This window comes from Camarhynchus parvulus, chromosome 1 (assembly GCF_901933205.1).
Source record: "Camarhynchus parvulus chromosome 1, STF_HiC, whole genome shotgun sequence".
NCBI classification, from domain to species: Eukaryota; Metazoa; Chordata; class Aves; order Passeriformes; family Thraupidae; genus Camarhynchus; species Camarhynchus parvulus.
This window is the reverse complement of record NC_044571.1, coordinates 93,388,703-93,411,293: the sequence shown is the minus strand read 5'-3', so window position 1 is coordinate 93,411,293 and position 22,591 is coordinate 93,388,703. Positions and strand designations below refer to the sequence as shown.

Sequence of the window (22,591 nt, the reverse complement as noted above, 5' to 3'; positions counted from 1 at the left end):
GAAACTCAGATGAGATAACTTGGGAACCAGTACTCCAGAAATCTGAAGTGTTTAAAATCTGAAAGTGGATCCAAACTTTATCTTAAGCCATGCCCAAGGTAAAGAGAGACCAAGGTCTTGTTCTGCTTCTGCCTTCCCATTTGGACCTCCACGAGGCCTGAACACGCACTCCTTTCTCTCGTGGGTTATTTCTCATGACTGCAGAAGCAGGCCAGCAGGATTGCCCACTGCCTAGTTTGGAGATGGATACTGCACCGGACTACACGTATTTCATATCACAGACTGTTTTAAAACTTTTTTCTTGTTTTTTCTTGTCTTGCAGCTTAAGGAGCATCTTACTTTAACTCAGAAGTAAACAAAACCATTTCTTCCTGTCCTTTCCCACCTGTGAGATGACTGCTGCTCTCACTTTGAGGAGGTTAGCACAACCCTTCTTTGTCATACCCAGTCTCTCATGTCAGCTTTTATTCCTTTCTCTCATCTTTCAACCATGACAGGAGAAGGAGTTAAAAATCTCATGCTGCTTTGTGGCCAGTACCTTCTTAAGTATGTCACCCCTCCCCACGCACACAGGAGTTGCACTGCCCTCTCCCTGGATGGTTCCACATATCTGTTCTCTGAAGTTACAGAGACGGGAATGATTTTCCTCAACATGAAATACTGTATAAAGAGTGTGGGTGGGAAATATGCAGTGTAATGGAACTGAAACCCCATAAGGGAAATCAACGCAGGCAGCTGCTGATACACTATTTACTTGGATAAATCATCCATTTTTCTCCCAGGCCAGATGACTTGAGGTATCACCTACCCAGGATGGCAAGTGCAAATATAAATAATAAATAAAACTAACTGAGGAAGTATTCTCACTGTAATGGGGTTTTGTAGAGAACTAAGTTTCAGTTAAACTTAATCCTTGCTGTCTTCTGTGTCTCCAGCAGCAGAAACATCTGGTCGGTTTTAGATTCCCCTTGGATTCCCAACTTCAAAGGGAGTTATAAAGAATAACAAATACATGTACTGGCACTGAAAAAAAAAATTAGAGCAGCAGGAGAGAATGGTAAAATTGTCCTTATTTGACTGCTAGTGACAGGCGCCACAGGCAGAACTGTGAGAAAAAATCTTAACGGCTCAGGCAAATAAGCTTTTTGTTTAGTTTTTTTAATGACTGGCTCTCTGTACTAATGACGCAGAAAATCTATGGGATCTGCCCCATAATGGCAAGAAGCACATGTGCCAACAAATATGCACGCAAGGGTATGCAGAAAATAGATTTCAAATCAGATATGTACTAAATAATAGGCAGGAAACTAGGAACTAAATTTTGTTCCCAGCCTTTTCACTGACAGTGCCCTGTGTGTACCACTGGCTAAATAATGCAGGTCCAAATTTTGGCTCTTTAAAGTCAGTAGGTTGTTGTAAAGTATGGCCAGAAACAATGACTGTCACACGCACTTTTCAAATCCTGCTTCAAAACCTCCAGGAACAGGGGTAGGTAAGCAAACACAGTAACAGATGTCTGCAGCACTCTGTCTTTCCTTTACTCTCTGGTGGCTGGAAAGTGAATTCTGTGCTCCTTTCATGAATGCAGCACACCAGCAACTACTTATGACATGTTTCTGCCCTTATGTGCAGTGAAAAGAAGCATCTAGCTTCACCCTGAGCTTCTGAATCAGTGCACTCATGAAATAATCACACCCCGTTCCTCACTTCATCCACGCAACATCATGACCTCCTTTTTCTATTTATTGTTTACCACTTCAGTCATAGGGTTAAAAAATAAAAATAAATATTAAAAAATTAAATATAATATGAAGGATGTTTGAGGATGCAGAAACCTGTGTGAAGCCTCCTATCTGCTAAACATTAACTCTTGCTGCATGAATATTAACTCTTTATGAAAGCTGAACTTGTTACTACCTTTCATCAAAACTATAGACTCCTAAATGCCTGGCATCATGTAATGCAAATTTATAAGATGGATGCCAGAGAGGAAAATTACAGAATAGGCTTTTGCAAATAGTATTAAAACCACAGCCATCCTTCCTTCACCTCCCTTTACAGAGAGTCCATAGAATATAAGTTTTGAAAGCAGTCATCGAATAAATTCCAACGATTCCTGAATCAAAGAGACGGATCAACTTGTGTATATTTGATGGGACAAGAAAAGCTGTATTTGGCAAATAAATTATTTCTTACAAATAACTCATTCAGTTCTGTTGCTGGAACTGCAACCATGACTTTTTTCCTGACCTTATTTTGCCTTATTATGTCATAAGGTAAGCAGCTTCCCATTGTTTCATCTTTAAAGATATTTCAGGATTTCTTAAATGCCTCACATAACAGCAAGATGATATCAAGATTTTCCCATAAATACAGCAATTTCATTTTTATACGAACTTTTCAGAAGTTTCAGTTGCAAAAATCTGCAGGTCTTGTACAATGCAATGACCAAAGGACTTAGACACTTCTGCAACAGGCCCCTTACCTGAAAGACCCTATTCCCAAATTTATTTCTCACTAAATACTAAAAACCTGTGAGTGAAGATGCTTTACAAACTGCTTTAGAAATAAGAATTAAAGAATATACTGTGAAATTCGTTATGCCTGAGACAGGAATCAGCAATTTTTGAAGCTGCTGCCATATTTCTGTTAAACAGTTGAGTCTGAAAAGGGAATCCAGAACTAACCTAAATGCACACAATCAGGAAGACAATTCTATGGATGTGTACTGCTAATAGCTTTTTCAGAGCCAGTGGGATAAACTCATTTCTTTTGCCCAAGTTAACTTTTGGGAAAGTCTCTGACTTGACCTGAGGACTGTTGATTCTTGAAAGGGAGCCTGCCTTCTTAGCGGGGCTGTGTTGCTAAAATCCTCCTATGAGGAACCCTTTTGGAATGATGCTTACAATTGCCATTTGCCAGCAAAATGGCCCATTTACCTCTACAAGGAAAGACTGAACAAAAAGATCAGGAGATCTCACGGTTCCTAGAACTCATACTACCAGAGGTGATTCCATCAATTAACACTTAAAACCAAGTTAACATCAGACATTTTCTAGCTTCTGTATTTGCAGCCAAGAGAGCTGTACAGTCAGTGCTAATTTGGGCCTGAAGGCAGCACAGGCTGCAACAGCTTGAACAAGAGTCATGGGTTCTGACTGCATCCAGCAGTGTGAATTGAGAATTTCCAACATGAACTTGATCCCCAGCCTGCTAAAGCCAAGGACAGAGCTTAGATGAGGCTCAATACACATTCCAAAGGAACTTCATCTTTTTTCTACAAGAAATGTGGGGACATCCACTAACAAACACCTCATGAGTTACATGCCAGGACTTCCTAAACATCTTTCCAAATGGTTCTTTACATCCTGCTTATGGCCCATTACATTCTCCTGTGACTAGGGCTGGTAGACCAGCCATGGTCTAATAGTTTCTTGAGTACCTTTCCTGCGCTCTTACATATCTGCAGGCATCCAGGCACAACGCAGCAATTGAATAGAACCATTATAAACACAGTTCAATTCCTGAGCAACCCTCAGCATGCACATATACATTTGCAAAGCATTAATGTCATGGTAAGCTAAAAACAACCATCCCAATAATATCAGCCAGCAAGGCAAGACCTACAGATGCTTTCTGTTTGCTTGGGGTATTTTACTGCTTATATTATTATCTTTGTGATGTGCACTGCACCACCAGCGTGCAGGAAATATTGAGAGCGTGTCCACAACATAAACTGTTTTATTTCTTTATTTACCAAGCTCTGAGGTGGGGGAACTTTTATTTTTGTACTTTTTAAGGCCTAAATACATTAATATCCCAACCCTTTATGTCCAAGACTGGTGCAAAATGTATTCCTCAGATTAAATCAGTCTTCTTAAGACTAAATTTAATTTATGTTGATATAGTAGTTTATGTGATTAAGCTTGTAAAAAAATGCTAGTGAATACAGGAGACAGCTGTTAGACAAAGCATACCTTTCTGTCTGTCTTGCCACAGGCCTGTTTACAGAGAAATACTGAACCACCAACACTATTGCACTATTGCCCCAATATATATTTACTTAAAGCAGCTTTTCTGTATTACAAAATACCTCTGTTCTGGCTTGAAAAACATAAACAATAGGTTAAGGTGGTCAAATGAATGGAAAAAAAATGTTCAATTGGAATTACTTTGTCACCTTCTGTTTCTCTCTAATGAGGGTGAGAACTCCAAAGTTTGCAGAACCACAACTTCCATTGAATGGGTGATCAAATGTTCACTGATCTATCCCAAACTTACAGAAGTTGCTGATATTGTCTGGAATACTGCTGATATTTTTAAGGAATACAAGATCATTGTATCTATCCAAGCTCAAGGCAGACAGACCTGAATAACCAAGGTATCACAAGTGGGTTAAGTAGCTCAGTCCTTCGAAAAATACAGATCATCACACTGTTCAGACAAGGTCAGATGCTTTACATTTTCCAGCAACAGAACAATTCTTTACTATGTTCTGTGCTTTTAATCTTCACCCTTGCCCTTATTTGTCTAACACACCCCCCTTATATTCATGTTTTTCTTTTGTGGAATGATCTCACTGAAACTGATTTAGGCCAATCCTGAAGAATTTAAACTTAGACAAAGCAGTAATCTATAAAGTAAAATGTCCCTGAGGCATCTACCACATTGTGGCCCTTGACAAGACTGCTGCCAGAAGAAATTCACTATTTAAGTATACAGCTTCTACATGAGGAAGAAAAAGAGATATTTGTTATGGGTGTTATACAGGATAAGAAAAGATGCAAAGCAATAACCAGAATGTGTTCTTCTAAGAGAAGGTCCCTTTTAAATCAAATCTAAGAAGAAGTAAATAAAGTGAATGCACTAATATTAACTAGTATTAGCTTTATACTCACACTATCATTACCTTCAACTGTTTGCTCCCTTTGCAAGCAGCTGGACTCAGATGGGCACCCAGAATCAGATTTGTAACCAGCCCACAGAGATGGCAGTCAGGAGAGCTGACACAGTATCAGACTTCCCAATTTGCTGAGCAGAAACACAGAATACATTTCCAGGGGAGATCTACATACAGTTAGAGAGATGGATTCTGATCAACTGTTACTGAAAAAAGATAGAATAACATCAATACAAGAACATTTCAGCATAGTCTAGGGGTCTGAGGATTATTTAGGTGGGAAAAGACCTCCAAGATCATCGAGTCCAACCTTTGACTCAACACCACCATGTCAACTAAACCACAGCATTAAGTGCCACATCCAGTTGCTCCTTGAGTACTTTCAGGGATGGTGGCTCCACCACTTCCCTGGGCAGCCCACTGCAATGCTTTACAACCTTTTCAATGAAAAAAAAGTCCTGAAGTCCAGCTTGAACCTCCCCTGGCACAGCTTGAGGCCTCTTTACTCTTGTCCTGTTGTGTCCTCACACTTTTTAGTTTTTTTTCTTTATTAAAAAGATTCAGTAGAATTCTAATGAAACACTCCTTTAAGCACTATCAAGAACAGCCCAAACACAACCAAATATTTTTGCTTCACAGGATAGCTAGACTTTGAAATTTGCTTTTGTTTCACAGTTGAATTAAACACTGCATTGCAAAGTTACCAATGAAACAAAAATAAAAAAATCATTTCAATCAATTGAATGTTGTTTTGACAAAATAATTTTGTTTTGATAGCTACTCTCAGTTTTGATTTAAATTTTATATTAGAACATAAAATACATTTTTGAAATAAAAGTTTGAAACAAATGCATTTCTGTTCCACAAATGCCAAAAAGCTTTATCTGGAAATATGAATAGAAAAAAACAAATAAGAATCCTGGAAGTATTTTTTTAATGAACTAGTATTTGCACACAAAGAGAATACTAGTATCCATTCTTTAGTGCTTCTAGTCCCGACCTTCTGTACACTTTAGTGAGCCTCAGAAGCTTGTGATACCTCTGCAATACTACCAATAATCTAATTATTATTAAGAATCCAACTGATATGCTGCTCTTGTCCAAGAACTGGTGGAGCTTACTGATGTAGGAAAGGTAAGAGGCTTTTTCAGACAGCCAGTTATGTAACAACTAACACACATCTTGTTGGGTCAAGTACCACTCATTACTGCTGCCATTTGGGGAAGTATCAGAACCAGTTCTGAGCAGGTTAAAGCAGCAGACTGAGAGTCACAGACAGTCCTACTCCTACAGAAGAATCTGAAGTGAGGAGAAATGAGGGGAGTATCAGCTGTTTCTGCTCTGCCCTTTAAACTCAAACTTAACCAGTAGAAAAATGTAAGAGCAGTTGGGATTAATAAGATATTTAACATCTAAAATTCCTTTAACTGTTTGCTTTACCTGCCAAGAAAGCTCCTGATCACTGCTCATACATTTGCAAATTACTAAAATGTAAAATACCATGAAGTCATGTGAAGCTTGACTGAAACTATAAGACAAATCTTAGCCTAAACAGGGAAGAACTGAGGGCTTTCACCCAGATCAGGTAGCAGCAGGAGTGCCAACACATGAAACTGTTCCTTTAGGAAGACCAGAAGGAGAGCTGAAGCACAGCCCATCATTCCCAGTCATCTCTGGCTGTTTCAGCACTGAGATGCTTACGGGAAGTGGTTGTCTCCCATGTCATTTGGCGAGGGGTTTCTGTAACATGGTCAGAATTTCAGTAAGAACAAAAAAATTTTCGTTTCTATAAAGTGAATTTCTGAATGTAATGCTTGGAGAAGAAGTATTCAAACAACTGTACTGCTTAGTTCCCCATGAAAGCATCAGAACTTGAACCTGCCTACTACAACATCAGATGCCACACTTGGCAAGGCTGAGATGGGCAAAATCTTGGGGAAAACTGTTGGGATTACCTTTCGTGTGGAGTATTTTAGGTATTAGATTTGGGGAGAGGTACTTGGGAGGAGATAAGAGTGGCTAAAATAAAAGGAGTTTGGCTTGCATATCCTCACCAATAGGTTATTAGCACAGGAGAAAAACACAAAGGCTTGTTCAAAAGCTTGAACTACAATTTCTTCTAACAGAGCTTTTCCTGTTGCACACCAAGCAGACTGTTGAATTTGTGTTCTGCATACTGGACCCATGTGCTGACACTTTCCACAATCTGAAAGGAATTGAAAACCCTGCCCTTCATCTTGTGTGTGCCTGCAGCAAAGGCTGCCTGTAACCCTTTCCTAGCAGTAAGATTTCAGAGGAACTGCCTGAGGAAGATGACTGAATCCTCACCCTGCACAAAATAAAAATACAGATTTAGAGACCACAGAAGACAAGAAATACCCAAATGCATGTCCATGCCTCAGCATCCTCACCACTAGCAGTCAGTGGTCCTGGGGCTAGATCCACATCAAGTGAAAAAGGTTCCCTTTACAAAACAGTGCCTCTTCTGAACAAAGACTTTCAATTCTTTTACCAGCAGCTTCCCTCTCCCTTAGCTGGTCTTAGTTATTAAAACAAACTAACAAACAAACAAGAAAATCCCTCACTCTGCTAAGCATCCCTCCACTCTTCTCTTTTAACTTTCCTTGTGTCTCCCTTCACGCCTTCCTGGGTTTGTTGTTTTTAAGCCCATGCACTAACCTGCTCTCTTTGTTCTTTTTCTTTCTTTTTTTTTTTCCATTCTGTTTGCTTAAAACTCCCAGCCTCAAAAGCAAATTTGGAGAAAACTGGCTTTCTCTAGTTATCCCATTGTTCTTCTCAGGCAAGATCTATTTCAGATGTTTCTATTTCAAATATTTAATGACAGACCTATTCATACAAAGACATGCCAACACCACTCCCCTGTCTCTTTGGCATGATGCAAAGCACAGAAAAAGATGGTCACAAGATACAAGAACTCTGTTAGTCAATAAAATCAAGTTCTAACTCATAAACAGTAAGTAGCAGATTCCATACATTGCCACACTTCCCAGAAGCACAAGCCTAACAAAAAGCAGTTTCAAGGGGAATGCCATGGGCCAGGCTCATCCTTTTAGCACTATCACAGCAGACCTTGGCTGGCTTCCCTTCCAAGAGGACCTGTAGAGAAGCCAAAGACTGTATTGAGCCTTGGAGAGTTAACTTATTTTTGGGGTCTTGTCTTCATTGCAATGTTGCTTGTAAGTACAATGCTAATGTTGCCCCCAGCATGACTCCCTCCCACAACAGAAGCCTCTTGCTCAAACTAAATGCTATTTTAAATTGACTCTTTGGCCTAAAAGCAGATTACAAGTGGCAGCCCATGTGTTGTAGTTACCAGTGTCAGTAACACAGTGGGAACTCATCAGTTCTCTAGTTGTGAGTTCAGAGCGCTGATCTAGCCTTTGTAACTGGGGTCTAGACTAAAAACACGGAATCCTTCTTCCCAGTTATCTGCGCTAAGCTCAAGCAGGTAGAGGTGATGGTCAGACATTAAGAATCTGCTTCTCCTCTCCTCAGTCTCGCAGTACATTCTGACAAAGAAATTCTCAATATTCGCAGAAGAAACCGCATGCCCACAAATCAGGATCACATAGAGAACCCTTACCAACACCAGTCTGTAACCTTGCTGTAATAACCTGAGTCAGCACAGCTAAAACAATACCAGTGATAATCACTTTTACTCACTACCTCTGCCCGCCCAGGCCATTGTTTGGAGTGAGGATGGCTTTATGCAAGTCCCTTAGTGTCACCATCTGTGAAATACAGCACAGCTGCACCAACAGGCAACATGAACACAGATTTTAGCTTTGTGTGAATTGCAGGTCTTACAAATACAGTCAAAAGCATTTTAAGGTACACGTGGCACGTGAGAGCAAGTTAAGGTGTCCATAGTCAGTTGCTGTGTGGCAAGTCCAACCTCCTGCATATTGACTGTTACCTACGTGATCCTTCTCTTCATTCTAATAAATTGGCATGAGATGAGCAAATCTAAGTACTGGCAACTAATACAAACCACCACAAAAGTGGCCATATAATCATCTGAACATCTCATACTCTACTTCATTTATAATCTCCAGGGCTGTAATCCCAGCTGGTAGTTTTAATTAGTAGTGAATGTACTTTCACAACAAATTGGACCTTCTCCTTCTTGGGCATCAGAGATCCATTCCACAGATGACTGTGGATTATGAAGAGACAAATTTTGGGGATGTTGGGCAGACAATTTTCTCATATCACATATCTGAAAAGCTAGCATCACTCTCTGGCTCACAAGAGGACTTGGCAGCAAGTCAGACTATGACTATCCAGAAGACTCTTCCCTCAGTGTCAGAGTAGGAAGACACATAATGGAAACTTGCAACAAAGCACAAATATTTCTATATAGAAGTCAATGCAAAATTGTGGACTACAAGGCCAGCTGCAGGAGCTGTCTTCTTCTTGTGAGTTTTGAGCCAAAACATGGGACAACACGGCAAGCACCATTAGAGTATGTAAATATCTACTCTGGCTTTTCCCAGTCTGTAGCCGCTAGCGAATGCCTCACTATGAAACTGCAAGTGCAGTAGGGTTTTAACAGCCTTTTTCTTCTCTTTGCTCTGGGATTTTTCTTTTCTTGGCTGTAACTAGTTGTAACCAGTTGTGAATAAGTCGTTATCCCTCTGTGCAACTCACAGCAACTAAAAGAAACCAGTGTCATTATGCAATTTAAAAAGAAAAAAAAAAAGAAAAGAAAAAGAAAAAAAAAGAAAAGTTTTGTTTTATGGTTAATTATCCATGGTCTATTTACAAAATAAATCAACCCATTGTGCACCACCAGGATTTGTGGCCTCATTTGAACTTTGCTTTTCATTAATCACTTTAAAATAAAAGCTAACTAGTTGATTTTTTTCTTCATTTTGGTTTATTACTCGCATCTGGGTATAAATTGAAAAAATTATGAAAGAACAAAGTATGGATTATTCGCCCTCAGTTTCATGACTTACATGATCTCAGTCTTGTCTTTCTCCACGTGCCTAAACAGATGCACAGTCCAAAAATTCCAACATTCTGTAAGAAATGTAATCACAAGAAAATTGAAATATTTTTTATACCCAAACTTTGAGTTATTAAAAAAAATCATAGCAAAAAGCTTGCCCTAAGAAATGAAAAGGTGGGCAAGCATCTACAAACATATTTAAGCTACAGAAGGAGGCAAATGAAATTACACATGAAGACATCCAAGTAATATACAAATGTTTGTGACAGCTGAGCACAAGGCTATTTTGTTTAGACAAAATCTACTTGCAGGCAGGCTGGAGAAGGCAGAAAATGGATATCTGATTCCTTTACGGTGCTTACAGTTTATACAAGAAACCAGAAATATTTTTTTCTGAAAATGGTTTAATTATATAAGAAGTTTAGCTCTTCTCCCTATGAGATGACAGAGGACGACTGTATTTTTGAAAACTAGCCAATGGAGAGGCAGGCAAAGGACATTTTTAGCTGCTCTTTTAATAAAACCCAACTAACTGTAATGACACTTATTTCTTTCTGACAGGAAGTAAGATACATATTAGCATAATAGTGAAATTCTTGACTAAGAAAGACTGAACAATTTATTTGTCTCTACTATGAACTGTTCAAGTAAAACTGAAAAATAAGAAAGGGTGATAAACATACATGATAGAAGTATATGCAATGACAGTATAGAAAAAAATGTAATTCCTCCTTTTTTTTTCTTTTTATTCATCAGTCACCCTTAAGTGTCCTTTGTCTTTACTATGACAAACAGAAAGTCAGACTGCTCCACTTAACCTCTAATGAAATGGTACAGAAAAAGTTGGGCTGTCTGGAGGCCAAAAAATTTGATTTTGCTGCACTTCAGACTACAACTTTTTGTTTCTAAACTCCTGAGTTGGATACAAATATAAAGGTGACTGAACTTACCCAACAGGTATTTCTTAGAAACTAAGACAAAGAACTGAAGCTAAGAAATTGGATCATTAATACTACGTATTATTACTAATAGGAGCTCTGAAAGATAATTTCTGCTTGCCTGTTGATGTGAAAAAGGATTGTAGAAATTTGAAAAGTTAAAGAAACCCACTGCCTCCTCCTCCACTTTGCAGATGGCTGAGATGTTTTAACTTTCATTTCCAAACGTAAATTAGCTCCTACTTAATGAAAGTAAAAATTTAAAGCTGCCTCCACCTGATTGCAAAGCACAGCGGCTGGGCTGGGAGGCTGGACAGGCCTTCAAAGGAAATAAAAGCCTTTTTAAGCATCTCCTCGTATGAACGCCTGCCCTTGCAGCAGCAAGCTGCGGCCCTGCAGCCGCTTTCCATTATAAATGCTAAATTGGGAAATGTTTAGCATTCTTTGTTTAATCTTTGCAGTATAAAGAAAAAACAGCTGATTCTCAGAAACATGACAGCCTGAGCAACCATTAGTTATCTGCCTCCCCCTTCCTCAAAGCAGAACAGGCCATTTCCAGCCTCAGCGGCGACTGACACTTTCTAATCAGGAATGTATATTTGGATGGAACCTAGAAGATGGGATTGAAACTTTGTCATTTTTTTGTTCCAGTAGCGTAAGGGGCCGAAGGCAACCAAGATATTTAATAAAAAATGTGAAGAGAAAAGCAGTTTAAGAAATATATGTAGTGGAAACTACAGACAAAGGTGGTTTCAGATGTTTTCTGCACTGTTTTCTGTTAATATCTTTTCACAGTCCTTCCACGAAGGTGAGCGTCATTATTTATTTTGATTTAAAACATTATCAACTGAGTGTATTTTTCTGTTGTTCACAGTACAGTCAAAGCAGCCAGTCCATCTATTCTGCTGCAACCAGTCACATATAAATCAGCACAAACTCGGGAACGAGCAATCCTCTCAGCTGCTTACACAGACAAACTCTCTTTGTATTTAGTCTCTGCAAGAACTTCCCTAAAGGGGTGAGTTTCATCACGTGTCCAAAAAGTCACAAGTCAGAGGTTTCTTCGGTTGAAATTATGAAGTAATACCTCAAACCGAGTCCCCACAGAAACTGAACTAACTGAAATGTTTAGGTTTTTTTACAAGATTTTACCCTGAAGCACACTTTCCAGATCATCAAGTCCAGCTCCCTGCACTCTTCTACTACAGATATTAAAGGTCACTTCTTGAAGAGTTGTTTTTAAGCCTCTGCATCAACAAGGTGAAAAGAGCTTAAACATCCTGTCCATGCCAGCCATGAGCATTCAGTAGCTGGCAGCGATGAGACCAGACATCCAGGGGACAAATCCGTGAGCAAACAAGGATGCTCTCCTTCGCCACAGGGGTTCTGACAGACAGCACAGCACAGAGCATCCTCTCCTGGGGCTCCCTGATGGAGGCGCTCAGTCCAAACAGAGCCCTTGCTTCCTTCAGTGCCAACACGAGAACATTAACCACGGCACAGAGGCAAAAGCAAGGAGCAGCCAGGTGCTGGCCCTGCTCGAGGCACTGCACACATGTCCACAGCTCCTCCACCCTGCTGGACTCGGGTGACCCTTCCCTGCAGGTGTCACAGCCCACCTGCACGCAGGGGTTAAACAGCAGGGGCAAGAACTCCAGGTTCTCTCCAGGAGAAATGAACCAGCTGTGCTGTTTGCTGTGAATGTGGAAGATAACAGCTTTGAAAAGGAGGGCTGCAGGAACATTCTGTGCGGCTAGGCCTGATACTTCTGTTACAATTACTCCAAAAACGTTGCTTCTTGCAGCATTTCCTAGGGACTTCTGCAAGGCAATAAGACCAGTGGAACTACTGAAGGCGCTAGCAATGAATTACTGATAGTGAAGGACACAAAATTGTCGTAAGCTTCAACCAAAGTGTGAGAGTTGCAAAAACGACTGTTCTGAGGAAGGGAGGGAGGGAGGAAGGAAACCTTGCAGAATAATTGCTAGATAAAAAGCCTACCATAGCTAATTCAGCACATTGCTGGATACAGCAAAATAATTTAGCTAGCTATTTTTCAAATATACCCAACCCTAAGTATGTGTCAGGGAAGAGAAATAATGAAATTTTGAAATAAAAATTAATGTAGAGCTCTTTTCATTTTTGTCGCTGTTTTTAAATCTTGAGGGTTCATATTTAACCTTTTCTCTAAAATAACAAACTTGAATTTAAGAAAACTAAGGCACAGATCTTCACAGAGACAGGACTCAAACAGCTTATGTTTAAAAATAAAATAGCAGAGTCTTTTTAAGTTGTGAAGTGAAGACTTATTCATTAAAACTGAATATTAACATCTCATTTGAGAAACTGTTCAAACCATCCCTTTTGCCTATTTTGCCTATGAATTTAGGCAGACAGAAGTTTCACAGGTTGCATGTCTAGCATCTGGTCAAGTCAAATCACCCTCTCCTCCATAAATTAAAATTAGATTTCCATTCTGCAGAACACACAAAATTCCCTCATTCTGGTTGCTGTTCAACCGTGCATATATAACCAGAGTTTTAGCAGCAGGCATTTACAAGGGCTTTTCCCTTTTTAAATTAGAAAATACTCAGGAAATAATTAAATGTTTGTTTGACCATTAAGGAAGGTTAGTGTCTTGATAGCAGCCCACCCAAGCATACAAAGCAAAGCTGGGGACTGAAGACCTGGGAAGTTAGGGGTAACCCAGTGACATGCAGAGAAATGTCTCCGTAACTGCAAAGCAAGCAGATGCCTTTAAGAGGGGAAATTGCTTGTCTGCCATTAAAAGTTATCAGGTTTTGTACACCTATTCCAAATAAGTCTCCCATTGCAATCAGGGCCGACGAAAAACTTACAGACTGAGACTCTGAAAAGACAAGCAGAAAGTAATTTTCACTCAAAGACAAATGATCACTCTTTTGATTAAGTCAAACACTGGACTCATTACTGAGCATGTTTTCTGTAAAGTTACACCATTTAAATCTTCCAAGCATTTTATAAAGGGCTGACAGCCATGAGGGACACCAGGATAAGGGATTTTAAGGAGGTTGTCTCCTCCACTGCACGCAACTATGTTATAAATTGCTACTGATAGGCTGATTCAGCCACACCTTACAATTACATAGGTTTCCAGGCCCCATAATTCCTACAGGATAGTGTTCCAGAATTTAATCATCTGATGACCCAGGTTATTTTCATTTGTATATTGTCATTACATTATATAGGGTTATTGAATCTTATATATAGTTGGTGCCCACAGTTTGGTCTGTGTGGTAACACCGGCCTGAAATTTAAATAATTTTTTAACCTCTACAAAATATTTCAATGCCTTCTCCCTATGTATCTGAATTTATTTTATAAGCACTAATAAAATAGCTTTAGAATACTTCTGAAAGGCACAATAGAACAGTATCTGTTCTATTGTGATTCCCTAAGTGATTCTTTACTGAGACACAAATGGAGGCAGAAGTTTTCATTGCCCAGAGACAAAGCAAGGGCTGGTTTCAGAATCCAGGTGTTCCAATACATTTCTGAATATATGTGTACTCCCCAGGAGTTTGGTGAAATATATTTACACAGATTAAAACATACTTACAGAGCTTAAAATATTCCACTTCCTGTTTTCACAAAACTCTGTTTCATTTAAAGCTTGTCTTAGGGATCACTGTTGAAAGATGTCAGCTTCAAAATTTTTTTTGTTTTATGCCTGAAGTGGGCATAATTCACACGCAGACTCATTTTATGGCTCTTTTCTAATGCCAGAAAAACACTTTAAAATAACTGAAGATTGAGCCCTATAACTTTAGAATTGACCTAATAGACTCCTGACATCATATCAACAGAATTAGTAGCATTACACTGGGGAAGAATCTGTCCAAGAATGTGCACACAGACAAGAACGATTCGTAAAGGGCAGAAGAAAACAAACCTTGACACAATGCTCACAAACACAAACAGGTCAGATCCTCAGAGGGTACAACTAGGAATAAATTGGTTGCAATAGCTACAGGAATAAATTCTTCCTGTAGTATGAACAGAAAAGAAAGAATGCACTTTTCTTTATTACTGACCCATTTCTTCCCTTTCTTAAAGCTGAAAAATGCCTCTTTTTTTCTTTTTTTAAAAAATCATTATTTTAGCAGGGCTATATGTACTTTTTCTTGCATTTGATGAAAGTAAATTAAAATATCCCTACCAATTCTAATTAGAAGAATCTCTGGATCTTTATGGACATCAATCACTTAAAATAGAAACTAATAAAGTTCAACACAACCTAAAATTTCACTGTTCTTCTGCACTTGCTGCTGTTACACAGAGACTGACCTGACACTTGCATTAAGGTCAGGAGAGGAAAGGGAAAAAGCTTTCATTGTATACATCCAAAAGTTGGAGGGAGGGGGAGAAGAGAGAGGAGGAGAGAGGCAGAAACACTGTGCAGAAGCCAGGGATGTTCCAGAGCACACTGTGACACGAAAATACTCAATAAGAATTCCTCCAGCCAAAACCAGATCTTAAATAGATCCATTGTCTTCCAGCCTGAAGCCCTTAAAAAGGCTCAAAATTAAAGTCTGTGCTGTGGGCACCCAGTCGTTCTTTCCTTTCATCAGGATTTGCAGGTTTTAATACAATCTGTCGTCAGGAAAAACAGTGGAGCTCTACAGTCCAGAGAGGTAACAAAAGCGAAAGGCAGCCGAGAGTTACATAACTGGCTTTTTACATAAATATTACAGTGAGAGATATTTTGCTTTTCAGAAAGGAAAAAAGATTAAAAAAAAAAAAGCTCAAACTAACGTCAGAGAATTCAATCCAACTTCACTTACTCCTCGTCCCTCTTTCACTTTGCAACATGTATCGAATAGCTGAAGTGAGGTGTTTCTTTTTCTTTTTTCATTATGACTAAACAAAAAACCAATTCAGCCTTAAACACTTCATAACAGATTGTCTTGTATTACCTGAGAAGTGCACCACATCATGGAAGCTGGAAAAAAGTCTTATTTTCAAGCATAAGCAAGTCTGCCTTGCTTATCTGCAGCACGGGGCAATTAGAAATGACCATGGATGTTAAACAAGCTCGCCTCTGTACAGTCTGAGAAAAGGGAAAAAAACCCTGCAAGTCTCCCCATCTGTTATTTCCCTTTTTTTTTTTTTTTTCCCCTCTCTTTGGCTGTAGAAAAGCAAAATTATGCAAGAGCTTTTGAATGTAAAGCCTGTGTGTGCTTTTTCCCTTTTTGTCTCTGTGTACACGGTATGAGCTATTGCGTAACCCAGCACGGAGTGGGCGGCCAGCATTTACTATCGATTTACACTACTCCTTCCTCACGCTGAGCAGCAAGACACACGTAAAGCAGTGCACAGAGGTGACATGGATGTGCACTAAGGCATGTGCCATGGAGAGAGGGAAGCCAAGAATGTAAAAACAGAACTGGGCTTTTCTGAACTAAATGCAATTTTCCCAACCTTTTTGTTTTCATGCCCTTTGGGAAAAGAGTGGATGCTTAACAAACCCCACAAACCCCTCGGTCCAAAAGTAAGGTTTCCCTCCCACACACCCATGCCCAAATCCTATTAGAAACTACAAAAACCTACCAATTAATGCCATTGTGACACTTCTTGTGCCAGGTGTAAAGATGCCTAGCAAGCTCTGACTGACCGTGAAGGTCCATTAAGGTTACAAAGAGAATTCTTTTTTTAAGTCGTACTATACATGAACTTTTTACTAATTTCTCTAGGACCTACTTTAGGCATTCAGGAGCACAGAAATCATAGACACTATGCATAGTATGCAATACAAAGCCTTGGATTTTTTGAGATCGGGTGACACAGAAATATGAGAATTAGAGACCGGAAACAAGGGAAGTTCAACCTATTTTGTTATCTTATTAAGCCTGCCAAAATATTCATGTTGATCTCTCTTTTCCACACACTCAGAGTCATCAGTCTAGACAGACAGGCCTCTAGCTTGCTAATGAGAATAATTTTGAATCAGTAGGAAGAATTGTCTCATTTACACAGGTGAATGCCCATCACATTGCTGAATCCTTTGCCTCCAAGGTGAGACATGGCTGGGCAGATTCTACCTGCTCCCACTTGACACTGGGTCCTACAAAGCAAGGGAACACCAGCAGGCTGGCATAACACTGGACTCCTGGGCATCCATTTATTTATTGGGTGGGGGATTTCTTGAATGAAGTCAGTGGGATTTCAAAGCATGTTAACATACTTTAAAGGAGGCTGAAAGACTGAAGACTAAAAGGAAGTTTATTACAAACCACAGCAGACACTGAGCCTCGTACCAGAATTGAAACTGAGTGTGCTGATTAAGAAAAAAATATAAAATAATAAAAAAACCAAGTACCAATGCTCTTAAAACTGCTTTTGCATTGTCTTTACTGGAAAACACATATTCGCTATATTATTTTCTTCAGATTGTGTTTAATAGGCAACATGTTTTTTCTTCACAGATCTGACATCGGACATTTTTACAGGTCCTAAAATAGCAGTGAGCAAACAAAAACTCCATGTTATAAGACAGGCAAGCCCTATTTTAAGGAAATTACACAGATATGCAATGTTTCTGACTATTCTGTTTATTTTTTTTTTCTTTTACCCAGGTCCAAATCTACTAACATGGTACTATCAGCCAGCATGCAGTTGGGATCTCTGTCAGGCTGTTAGGAAAAGAAAACATTCATTCACTGTCTTGCACATGCTTATTCATTTTGTTTGCACATAACTGGAATTGCATTGAAATTACCCAAAAATGTTTTACACAAAAGTCACGTGCAGCCTAACTAGTCTGATTTGTCTTAAAATGAAACTGACCCTTAAAGGAAAAGAATAAGGGCTTCAGTAAATGGCACCTAGTCATGCAACCTGAACTAAGCATTTACGAATACAGATGGGGCCAACTCAAAACATACTCAGGCATTTTCCCTTTGTTCATCAGGGGAGTGCTGGGGGAAAGAAATGAGACCCAGAAGGCAAACTCTACTTCCCTGCCATGCAATCATTAGAAATGATAATCCACAAGCAAACTTTGAGTGATGCTACGCAAAGCGAGTATTTCATGAAGGCTGAACCAGAGGACCAGCACATCAAACAATGAAAACCTGCACACTTCTGCCAAGACTGCATGTGAAAAAGAACATATTTTTCAGTCTTGATGTTTAGTATATCCTCATCTTATGGGACATAACTTACAAGCACAAAATGCTTTACAGGATGTTATACAAAATAGATACAGAAAGAGAATCAAGAAAGAAATAACAGCTAAGGGGAGCCAAGCTCAGATATTGGTGAGGGCAGCTCCAACACTGCTGTGCTTGCTTTATCATTGTCCAGAGTACACCTATTTTTAAGCCCTTGTTAGCATGTCAGATTCTAAGCAATTAACTGTGGACTCTATAGATCAGGTTCAAACAGAGACCTGATTCACCTAAAAATATGAGGATACAAATAAGGGAGTTCAGAGCTGGTATATTCTGTTCTTGAAGGCTATCAAGCGAAGCTGAATAAAGTTTCCATTATAACCCACTTGCCTTCAATCACTCAAAAATGTTGGAAACATTTCACTACACAAATTTTCTGCTCCTAATGTTTACCTAAGCTTAAATTTCACGAAAACCTGAATAAACTAAAGTTCATCAGTTTTGCACATACAAGAGTAAGAAAAAAATTCAGAGATTTAAGGGAAAGGGAAAAAGAGAGAGCTGAAACTATCTATAGAAAAAGCACAGAAAACAACAGAAAATACAAATGGACTTGTAAAGTCAGTACTGGCTAGATTTCTTTCAAGAAAAAGGTTTCTACTCTGATGAAAATACTTCAACTTTTAAAATTACACACACCTACAAAATCCTACCAGACCTTTTATGAATACCATCTTGGATACACATTTAGGTCAAAAAATCCTAAAAGAACCCCCATGTGGGTGCTAAAAAACCTTGTATTTGTATCTAATTGTATATTACATTCTTTAATGTCTCTGGTAGATTCTCTCCCTACAAGAGAACATAGCTACAAAGTAATATTATTTTTCACTATGTTAGACAGCTGGTTTGGATAGATTTTTTGAGTTTTGATTCGTGAAACACATTAATAGCAGATGCCTTTTGTATGTATAAAAGATACTATAGCTCTGTATTTGCAGAAAAACAATGTAACTTCTTATTAAAGACTATCATAAGGGAGAAACTAAGGTTATAAACAAGATATTACTCAAGGATTTCACGACTTTGTATGTAAGCTTAATGTTTCTCAAAACAGATTCTGTCTTTTTAATGACTGTAAGAGGACATAAGCCCAGTGCTGGGTTGCCATGGGCTCTTAATGGCAAATTGAATAATAAAAAAATATTAAAATGATAGAGACAAAACCGAAATATACTAGGGATGCTTGCCAACTGTTCCTGCTAGTTAAAGAATCAATAAACCTTTGCAGACCTTGTGCAACACGACTTTACTTGCAACAAAAGTAATTCACAACAAGAATGCTTTTCTTGGCAATTTACCTTTACTTTTCTCCTACCAGCTTCTCTCTCACATGAACCCTTTGGACTCCACTGTTTTGGAATGACCATGACACAGCAGAAGTTGCTAAATTTTCCCCACCCCTCAGCTAACCTATTAAACATGTGTAATGGTGTTATTTCCTAATGGTTCCTACAGACTGATATATTTCCAAGAGTGTTTTAGTCAACATGAATGGCAGTAAAATTGGCAAAGACTCAGAAAGCAAAGTCCAAGGAGACTAGAAAATAACTTAGAAAAAATGGTCTCTGGATAGTTTTGCCATGTCTGCCAGAATCAAAAGAATAGAGGTTATGTCAGTGTTTCCATAATAAACATCAGTTTTCAAGACTATAACTCAGCTGCTAAGATCTGATCCAGACTGAAATCAACACGTGGGGTTTTAGATCAAGAGTAATTTTTTTTATTTAAACTTATATTTCCCCTGCTGCAAAAGCAATCTAATGTTATAATTTAATCTGGTAAGTAATTACTAATTTTTCAGAATTAGGGAGAGGAAGCAGAAAACAAAATTCAGAATTCACAGTAAATGCTTTCTGGGATTGCATAACTTTCCTTCCAGATATTCCCTGTGAGATTTTGAAAAGAGTGTATTTCTAAAGTAATTGTTGGATCAGTATAATCCTCGTCCAACAACCCTTAATATCTGTTTTGCTCCCTAAAAGCAACATCTTGTTTTGAGGCAAGTGTGACTTTTATACTTTGCGGCAGACACAGGAAAATACTAGGAGGGATTCAGAAGAATCTACAGGATAGGCCAGTTAATTTTTGAAGTACTGTAATTTATCACATTAATTCAGCTTCACCACTCCTAAAACACACAGGTTTCATCCTGAGGGAGCCTGAATAACTCAAGGATATTCAGACAATGGGTAGATCACACACCTGAGGCATCCCTGAAGTGCAGAGGGCACTGGGAGATGTAAGAGCTGTGCCCAGAGCTGAGAGCATCCTCCAGCCCCGTGGCTGGAGCTGCTCCTGCCAAAGCCACCATGAGCTGCAGCACCCGAACCAAGACTGCAGCTCCTTGTTTCATGAAGCTTTATCACTAGCTCAGGGACAAGAGGAAGTGCCTGTATCAGTTAGGCATTTCCCAGAGCTTCTCATTGATCATATGCACATGACTTCAAACTCCTCTTTGAGTTTGATACAAGTATCTCAATACATACAGTAAAAACAGGCACCTTCACAGGACGCCTCATGTGGCTCAAAAATCCAATTTTCAAGAAGCACCTAGGTGAGAGGAAACTGTGGTGCAAACTGAGTTTGTTAAAATATACCTGGAAGAGTTTATTTGCAGGTATCAACATAAGAAAGCTGAGCAAAAAATGGTTTGCACCAAACCAAGTAATAATTTCAGGAGCAAAACCCAGATATTCTGAGCTACCTTTTCTTCTTTTATCTGCAGAGAAAAATTATTTTAAACTAGATACTTCAGGAAAACCTGCATTACATGAGCTAAATACCACAGTAAGCCTTTCACCACTTGACATTTTAATTTTCTGTCTTTGGTTCTGTTTTGTCATACTAAGTATGGCTCGTCCAAATATGAATATACACACGCTGGTGTTTGCCTTTCCTCTGCTTTGCTGCAAGCTCCTCAGAATACTGAAACTTGACAATAGTCACCAGCCAATCAGTTTATTTTGAACACAAATAAATTAATAAAATAAATAGTAAATAAACTCATAAAGTAAATTTATTTTGAACACAAATAAATTAAGAACAAGCGAATATTTTGTAACACAACACGAAACATCGTCATCAGTATTTCCTACTGTTATCCCTTCATTTTCACTCAGGACTGCCAGAGCACTTTGTACAAAAAGACAGACTCTTCTTAACATCCTGCCCTGTGAGTAGTTAATGTGGAATCATGACACCGATTAACCAAACAAGGTATTATTCAATTACCCAACTCTGTGACACATTCACTATTAATTCTACTCACAAATGGGAAAATAAGTTCATAGATTCTAAATAATTTGTGCAAGTTCTCACTCTAAGCAAGTGGTCAAGCTGAATGCCAAACTCTCAACCACCAGTCTCTTGCTGCAAACTCCTCAACACTACCTGTATTATACAGAGAAAAATAAAACACAGCATTGACAAGTTTCAGGCATTTTCCAGCAACCTTGATTTATCTGAACAACCTCATCAAAGAGCTACAGAATAAGAAAAACCTGACTTTTCATCCTCTGAATAGCTGTAAAGTTTTCTTTATCTCTAGTAAAGACTTTTCTGATTTTAACTACCTATATTACAGATATGGATTTGCCAAAGAGAGAGAAAGATGTTAAAACAGGAATGAGAGACTTACAAACAGAAGGCTTAGACACACATATATGTGGACACACTCAACGTTATTTCTGAAAGTTAATTTTGCACTTAAATGCTTTCCTCAGTACTCTACCACCCAAGTTCATCTGGAGAGACTGCAGGACCTGAACCAAAGAAGACTGGCTGTACAGCAGAAGCAGAAGATTGACAAGCACGGTGTGTGAGGCTTATTGCAAATTAAAATTAAAATAGAAACTAGAGGTATCACTTTTTCAGACTGTGGGTCAGGATTTTTATTTTACATACTTATTTTAAGGTAAAATTACAAATGCTATGCTTTGACTTCAGAAGAAACTACACACTGACTTGTATTAAACAAATTCTTAGATATAGTAAATTTTCTGTCACATATGCTGCTCATATTGGAAGGAAGTTTTCTTACCTTTTTACTTTGTTTGCTGAGAGCCAACAGTGTCATCCCCTTAGTCAGTGTCAGCTACTCTTTTATTACACAGAAGGCAAGTAATAGCAAAACTGTGCTGATCTGCCTGCTTTCACTCTATATAGTGTCTATATTTATAGGCTTTTGCTTCTATCTGAATCTATATTTATCTGCTTTTTCTGCCTACAGTGCATCTGCTTCTCGTACACACAGACATATATACATACACATGTGTGCATGCACACAAATACACAGACACACACAAACACACATACGGGCATACCCAGAATATGGGTGCTTACAGCAGGCTTCTGTTCCGCAGCAACATTTGTATAAATATAAACATATGCAGTGCACACAATATAAACCAAGGCATGCACAAAGAAAATCATCAGCTATTGCATGAATATGCCTTGCTGGCTTTGGGAAGGTTTATTATTCAGCAGGCTGCCTAGTCAAGAGGATTGTATACAATTAGTTTCCTTTACATTACTCTGCTGTTGTAGCTTTGCAAGCAGTACCAAT

At 38.8% G+C, this 22,591-nt stretch overlaps 1 protein-coding gene across 6 annotated transcripts in view; it reads right to left on the bottom strand.

Moving 5' to 3' along the window:
- Positions 1 to 22,591, bottom strand: part of ZBTB20 (zinc finger and BTB domain containing 20) — a 445,196-nt gene that overhangs the window by 220,552 nt on the left and 202,053 nt on the right. For 2 of the 6 annotated variants that reach the window (XM_030955680.1, XM_030956022.1), the window contains one exon: positions 9,883 to 9,946. The exons of 3 other annotated variants lie outside the window; for them this stretch is intronic. The gene's annotated coding sequence lies outside the window, so the exon portion shown is untranslated. Of the gene's footprint in view, positions 1 to 9,882; positions 9,947 to 15,768; positions 15,856 to 22,591 lie in introns of those variants that run through there. One more of the 6 variants, XM_030956108.1, reaches the window with a different exon arrangement.